At 32.4% G+C, this 8,221-nt stretch overlaps 1 non-coding gene across 1 annotated transcript; it reads right to left on the bottom strand.

The window, feature by feature from the left end:
- Positions 1 to 7,619: 7,619 nt before the first annotated feature.
- On the bottom strand, positions 7,620 to 7,726 carry LOC113764314. The gene has a single exon (XR_003467585.1). It is a non-coding gene; the product is annotated as a small nucleolar RNA R71 (small nucleolar RNA).
- Positions 7,727 to 8,221: the final 495 nt, after the last annotated feature.

Genomic DNA, 8,221 nt, shown 5'->3' with positions numbered 1-8,221 from the left:
GAATACTCGGGCAACGGTCGCATTTTCAAGCCTATGTTTTTAGAAAGAAAACAAGCGAAATATGCAGACTATAACATAGGCTAAGCCGCATTTTAAGGTCACATTATCTTTGATTCTGATGAAGATGCACTAATACGCGGGATTAAAATGCATGCTCAGGTGGCATTTTAAGGCCGCATATTCATTTCTCTACACTTTTTATGCAGAAATCTACATTTTTTCAAAAAATATGCTCATGACCCCGATTTTCCAAAATGCGATCTAGATCGTTCTATTGGTGAAATAACCAATTTACACATCAAAAGTGATCTAAACATACATTCCAACCCACTATAACATATCAAAAACAACAATCAGTCAAATCGAGGGGTCGAGTTCTTTAATTTTCCTTAGTCTCATTGACCTCAAAAAGTGACTTTTACCTTCTTTCTTGAACCCTACAAAACAAATATAACAAACATACTTTAAAACATATAACAAACATGAAAACACTCTCAAATGAAATAAATTAACACAAAATATTGGATTGCCTCCTAATAAGCGCTTCTTTATAGTCATTAGCTTGACTATTTCACCTCATTTTTCAAGGAGACTTTGTTAATGAATAATCCACCATTTTAGGTCATGGTGGATCCACAAAAGTTGGCTTAATAACAAAAGCCACATAATCAAATGATACGAGAGATGGAAGAGGCTTACATATCTTAAGTGTTGTATAGATATTACCTTGTAGTAACACTACTCGATAATTGTCCAAAGAAACATCCATATATCCTTCTTGGGCGATGATATCCTTAAAACTTACTTCTTCAAAACACTCCTCGAGAGAGGTTAAATGTGAGTCATTAATGCTCATCTCTTGAGGTTCAACATTAGTTCCAAAGACACAAAATCATGTGAAATGGACATTTTTTTCATTCAAATACAAATTAGATTCATCATTTTGATCAAAATGCAATCCACTTTCACATACAACATAAGAATTAGAGTTGATTTGCATATAATTAGAAGAAATAACTTCACACAAATCACACAATTGGTCTTGAATTCTACCTATGTGAAAAGCTAATTCATCTAATCTATTCTCAACCTTATCAAAATGGTCGGAAGTCGCATTAGCTAGCCTTTCAATTGCTAATTCCCAAGACAAAGATGCATTAGCTAACCTTAATAGCTAACTCCTAAGATGGCTTTGATTCAAGTTGGACAAATTTGGATTGGTAATTATAAAAACATAGATAATCATTATATTCACATTGATTATCCAAACTATAAACATAAGAATTACCCCAATTAGGGCAATATTGATCAAAACAAGGATTGACATGCTCAAATTTGTCATAATAATCCATATTTTGTACTTATCTACGTGTATGAGTAGTATGATAACTTTCACACAAGTCACAAATCACATGATTAGAATTGAAAGTACTAACATTCCTCTATCATTCAAGCATATTTGTAACGGTATCCAACTGAACTTTTAATATTATAAAATTAATCTTGGCCATCTTCAAAAGACATATTTTCGACCATCCTTTAGTTACCTCCATAGTTGCAGTTTTGACAATTGTAGTCCATTGTCGAACTTCTTTCTCTCAAGTTTTTATCAACTTTTGTTTACCATCCTCTTTATAACCTAAAATTGCTTTCAGACAATCTCAAAAGCAAAATTAGTCAAGAAGAATAGTTTAAAAGACACAAACAAAACAAGATACTAAAAACAAAATTTGAAGACTCAAAAAAACACTAAAAATGACAAATAAGACACTAGACATGACAAACACAAGAAAAGCAAGTAAAAATGTCTAAACTAATAAAGTCATTTTTAGCACCGATATTGAATCAAATCTTCCCCAGCAACGGTGCCAAAAACTTGACGACGTTCTACCATGCACCAACTTTTAATAAAATCTAAATACCCCATTTTTTGCAAGTATATAGATCGTTTATCGAGTATAGAGATATTAGGTATTGATCCCACAGGAAAGATTGTCAATTACCAATTATTTTTTAACTCCTTTGTTATTTAGACCATCACAAATGCAAGCTATTAAATCTACACTACAAAGATGAAATAAAAGCAATAAAAATAACAATAGAAAACTTCTTGGGTTATGGAATTTCTCACTACTCTTGCGAGTGAAATTACCGGTTAATTGAATGTGATTATCTTAACTAGTTATGGCGTAATTTCCTAATGTATGTGAAACCTACTCTTGTAGTGAATCAACTATACTTGTAACTAAGTCATACCTACTCTCGTGGTTATGAAATTAATTACAAACTACTAAAGCCACTAAGGTGTACCTACTCCATGAAATTATATGGAACAAGCCACTAAAACCACAAAGGTGCAGCTCTACTCTCTTGAGTGTACTCCTTAGGTTTAGCACTTCTTTGTACTAGTGTCAACTCCCAATTCTCATTATAAATTTTACACCTTAAAATTATCACAATTAATGACTAGTTAATCATGATTAAACAAGCAAGAGTGCTAAATAAATTGCTCAAAATAATATCATCAAATAATCAATTAAACATCACTAACAAGATATAGAAAGTTCATCCATAACTCTAGGTATAAACCATGGCAATACATGATAAAATTCAAACTTATATTATAACTAAATATAAAATCAAATGCAAAAGAGAAAGTGATATGAGAGAGGCCACCCTTGTCACAGGAGCACCAACTCTCCATTTTTGCTCCTTAATTCTTCATCCAAGTCTAACTACAAGTACAAGATGGATAATCTACGGTAACTATACTATATTAATGAACTAAGAAAAACTAGCAAAAACTACATTTTGGTAGTGTCTCTAGCCTTTTAAAGTTATGAAAATATGTCTTCAAACCCCCTATTTATAGAGCAATTCAAGCTCCAAATAAGTTGTTCAAGTTGAAGTAAAATATTTCTTGAGATTTCCAAAATATTTTTCTACAAGTCTCCATACTTTTCTTTACAGTTGCAACCAAAATTCTTGCTAGAATTGAGTTGTAAAAAGGTGTGAAAAATTAGAGCAAGTGGATGTGCAAGTTGTACACACGTTTACAGAACACGTGCCCTTAATTCGCACCCTTAAGGTCACATATTGTGGGTGCATATTGCCTCCCCTGTATTTTTTTTGTATTTTTTTTGCTCCAACTAAAATGAGGAGATAAAACGTGGGTTCCCTAGCATATTGAGGTTGTGTTTCTTGCTCAGAAAATTGCATTTGTTCATTTTGTCATATTCAAATCATTCTCGAATCACATCTAATGCTATTGCATGAATTCTTCTTGATCCAAAATGATCCTTAATCTCCAAATCCTATAAATGCATCAGCTTTTGCACATTAAAATGCTCAAATGCAGGCTATAAAATGAAGCTTGTAAAAATAGAGGCTTAAAGAGCAAATTTCATTCTTAAAAACCCTAAAATCACACCAAAAATAATCAAATAAACACACTTAAAATATGCAAAATAAATAATTATCTATATATATATAAATAGGCAAACTCTCATAGCCGTGAGACTCTAGCTGATGTGATGAATCATACAACGAAACTAATAGGAAGGTACAGGAGGAAACAAAAACTTATTCAACGAATCTGATTTTTCTTGACTACAAACGTAGGACTTTAAGTCCTTAAATAGATAAATAAAACTATATAACCTACTTCAATACTAATGTCTAAACACAACTAAACTATAGTTCCTAAATCAACTATGAAATCAATTTAAATCTAGTTACCAAATAAAAAATATAATTTTAAAACTAATAAAATTATAAATAGCTTTTTTTTTCTCAACATTGATTACGTACATTTGTATTTCTATTCATGTATCTGTATATATGTATCCATGTAGATGTATGTATGTATGTACACATATACATACACACACACACACATACAAATATATATTCTTTTCCTGTTTCATTTCTCACATTTCACCAAAATATTCTTTTTATCCCTCACTTTTAAAATTAAACAAATTCATCCTTGACATTTTAAAATTGAATTTAGAACATCCCTAAACTCAACTTTTAATATAAATCAAGCCATCCAATAACCAATTATAAAATTCAGGGATAGAATTGATAGATCATTTGTCAACTCCATCACATTCACCTGATATTTATTGAGCCAAAAAAGGAAAAAAATATAAAAATTTAACATAAAAAGGCCGTTTTTGTCTTGAAATAGTACGGTTTCTTTTTTGGGTAAATATTTTCATGCATCGTTAATATATACGCTTGCAAGTTTAGATGTATACCATACATACAAAGTTTGGTGTTTAAATTTAATTTGAAATAATATGGCAGGTATCTAGATTCGTCAGCATATACGATGACAGCGTAGGAAATATTAATCCTTCTTTTCAATATTGTTAGCTTTTTATTTTTCCTTTTCGGATTCATTAGATTTCACATAAATGTCAAGTTGAGTTAACCAAGTGATCTATCAATTATACCCTCAAAATTTGTAATTGGGTTGTTGGGTGATTGGATTAAGATTCAAAGTTAACTTCAGGGATGTAATAGCTTCACCTTTTAAATGTCAATGATGAATTTGTTTTGTTTAAAAAGTGATGGTCAAAAAGAATTTTTTTGTGAAATGTAAGGGATGAAATTGGTCATTTTCTCATATATATATATATATATATATATATATTCACTCCTGCCCATATTTTTCGTCGCTTTTCAATATTCCAACTTTTTAGGAATAGTGAATTAGTTGTGATGTTAGTGCTTTTATTTTCAAACTTGCCGTAGAAAATTTAAAATTTTGAATTTAAATATAGAAAGACATATAAATAAAGACTCATGATTCTTAATATTCTAGTTTTGATGATTGATAAAATAAATGATGAAGCGGCTAGTGGCTTAGTTAGTTATATGATAGAAAACATTCAAAGGAACAAAAGTGCATCATTGAAAGAAAGGAAGAAAAATAAGAAAAATTAGGTTAGTACTGTAATGGATACTGTAGTGGTGGTTACTGTAGTGAACGGCCCGCTTTCTTAATAGCTATTTTTTTTATCATTGGAAATAAGTTCACCTATAAAAGGTCAAAACTTTAACATTTTGCCACAAGAAATGAAGAAACATTGCTAAGAGTTTATAAGCCAATTTCTTTCTTCTATTCTTCAAAATCTCGAGTAAACTTGAGTATATTTCATTCTTGAGTTTCTATTGTAAAATTCACACTATTGAGGTTGCTAATGAGCTTTCATATTATATATATATATAACCTTATTTTTCGTCCCTTTTCGAGATTCCTGATAAGTGAATATTTAACGTATATTTTGTACAAGTTTGGCATGAACTTTTGGTATGTTTTGAAAAGATTAAAGCCATATTCGAACTCTTTTGGTGATAATTGATTAAATATTGTTTAAGTGTTCAAAATTTGATAAGTAAGTGGATTAATGCGTTAATTTTGTGAAATTATGAAGGATATTGATATATGGAATTCACGCACGAGATGAAGGAATTGTAAGAATTGTCTTGAGGATAAAGTACAAGAGAAACTAGGAGCAAACATGAAGAGAAAAGAGAAGAAGTAAAAAATTAAAAATTCATCAGCACGAATCCGACCTCGGATCCGTGTAAGTAAAGGGTGATCCGAGGGCTCATCTGTACTTCTGAAGCACTGTATCCGAGGTCATACGATCCGAGCTCGGATCCATCAGAGAAAGTGCTCGGATCGATCTTCATCCCTCGGATCCAAGGCTCGGATCTGCCTCTCTTTTCAACAAGTGGCACAACCGTTTTTTCTCACTTTTCACACAACTTTTCAGCTATCTTGGGAGAGAAAATTCGGTGGCACATGCTTCTGCAACAAAAGAAAAGACCAAATGAGTTATTGACTAGTCAAAACAACATATCTTTTGACTTCCTTTACAAAATCTGAGTGGTTGAAATCATGAAGAAGAAAAAAAGTGCCTTTCTACCACCTTTTATGCAGAAACACAAGGGAGAAGCCAGTCATCACCTTACGTAGCTAGTTTTCCTTCTTGTAACTAGTTTTCTCTCTAGCTAGGAGTTCTTTGAGAAGCATTTGGAGTTTTCACTTGTAATCATCTTGTACAAGAACATAGCAGAAATTGGAGGGCTTCACAATCAATTGGCTAAGCTTTTTTTTATCTTTCTTGTACTTGTACTTTATGATATTTTGCATTAATAAACTTATGAGTTTGATTGTTAAATCATTCATGAGTAACTAAACTTCTTAATCTAGGGAGTAGATAAAACTTATGGCTAAATGAGATAAATTGAATGTGATTTACACTTGTTATATCTTGTATTAACTTGTCTATTTGTGCATGTAGTAATTACTTGTTATTACTTGATCACCAATAGCATGTTTATAGTTGTTATTGTTCAACGAGAATTGGTAGTAACAATGGAAACACATGAGTAGAGCTTAAGTTGTATGTTCATGAAAATAGAGATACACTTAAGTGGATTACTTAGCATTTCATGAAAGAAAACAGAGTAGTAGTAGTATTTCACCATGAAAATAGGGAAAACTGGACTACTCTAAGCCATTTTATCATGAGAATGAAGTTTGGTAATATTGGAAATGAATCCTTGGTTAAACAAGAATAATAACAAGAGGTAAATCCATTTATTTGTGTTGTTTATGCCATAAGTGGAATCTACATCCCTAGATTTATCCTAGAGTGAAAATTCTCCATTTGCATTTAGCATTTGCTAAACTAGATTTGTAGATCAGATTTGTAGAAAATAGCAATATGATTTCTCTGCTCAAATTCATTCATAAGTCTAAATAATAGAGAAAACAAGGACCTAGTAATTGGTTAATTTGCTCCTTGTGGGATCGACCCGATACATACCCTACATTACAATTTTAGCCTGTATACTTGCAGTTAAACTGGTATAAGATCGGATTTAAACTTGTATTGATATAAAAATCCCGTCAAGTTTTTGGCGCCGCTGCCGGGGAGCGGCAATATTAGGGCCTAATCAACTCTATTAATTTAGATATTTCCATTGTTTTTATTCAAGTTGTTTATAGTTGATTTTAATAATTAAAACTGTAAAATTTCTCTGATTTTTATTTGTAGTGTATGCACCGATCAAATCGAGAAGTTGCACTTTTCGATCCTGAAATTGAGAGGACACTACGGAGACAAAGGAGGAATACACCGCATCAAGAGGAACAAGAGGTTTGGCAGCCGATAGAAGAAATCTTGATAGAATTACCATTTGAGAAAGAAATGGCAGAAAATGACCCAAATAGGCGAATTCTACGAGATTTTGTTTTACCGGAAACACAAGATTCTCAAACTAGCATTGCAAAGCCAATGGTAAATGCTAATAATTTTGAGATTAAACCATCACTGATTCAAATGGTACAACAATCTCAATATGGAGGTAATGCTACCGAAGATCCTAATTCTCACTTGTCAACATTTCTTGAAATCTGTGATACAATTAAGTTCAATGGTGTTAGTGATGATGCAATTAAACTTCGATTGTTTCCATTCTCGCTAAGGGACAAAGCCAAGGTTTGGCTACAATCTCATCCTCCAAACAATTTTACTACTTGGACTGAATTAGCTAAGGCGTTTTTAAATAAATTCTTTCCACCTGGAAAAACTGCTAAACTCAGAATGGATATAACTAATTTCTCTCAACAGGAAGGAGAGACATTGTATGAAGCTTGGGAGCGCTATCAGGAACTGCAACGAAGATATCCTCATCATGGTTTACCAGATTGGCTAGTAGTCCAAACATTTTACAATGATCTCACCTATCCAACAAAGACGCATGTAGATGCGGCTGCGGGAGAAGCACTGATGAGAAAGACATCTGAGGAAGCTCAACAATTGATTGAAGAAATGGCTGCTAACAACTACCAATAGGCAAACGAACGAGGTAATACAAAGAGAACCTTAGGTATGCTCGAAGTAGATACCTTGAATATGTTAAGTGCAAAAATGGATAATGTGGTTAAGATGCTTAATAGGCACGTTGGTTCTATCTCTAATCAAGGAGTAGTTGTTGCATGTTGTACTACTTGCGGCGGAGATCATGATGATTCTATGTGTTCTAGCAGTGAACAGGTTCAATATCTTAACAATTACAACCGTCCACCACAAAATAATCCATACTCCAATACCTATAATCCAGGATGGCGGAATCACCCGAATTTTGGATGCAAGGATCAAGGGAACCAACAAAGACCAGTTAATCCACCAGGTTT

The sequence above is a fragment of the Coffea eugenioides genome, chromosome 2 (genome assembly GCF_003713205.1).
Source record: "Coffea eugenioides isolate CCC68of chromosome 2, Ceug_1.0, whole genome shotgun sequence".
In the NCBI taxonomy this organism is placed as follows: domain Eukaryota; kingdom Viridiplantae; phylum Streptophyta; class Magnoliopsida; order Gentianales; family Rubiaceae; genus Coffea; species Coffea eugenioides.
The sequence above is the reverse complement of the archived record's forward strand: the minus strand, read 5'-3'. Positions and strand labels throughout refer to the sequence as shown.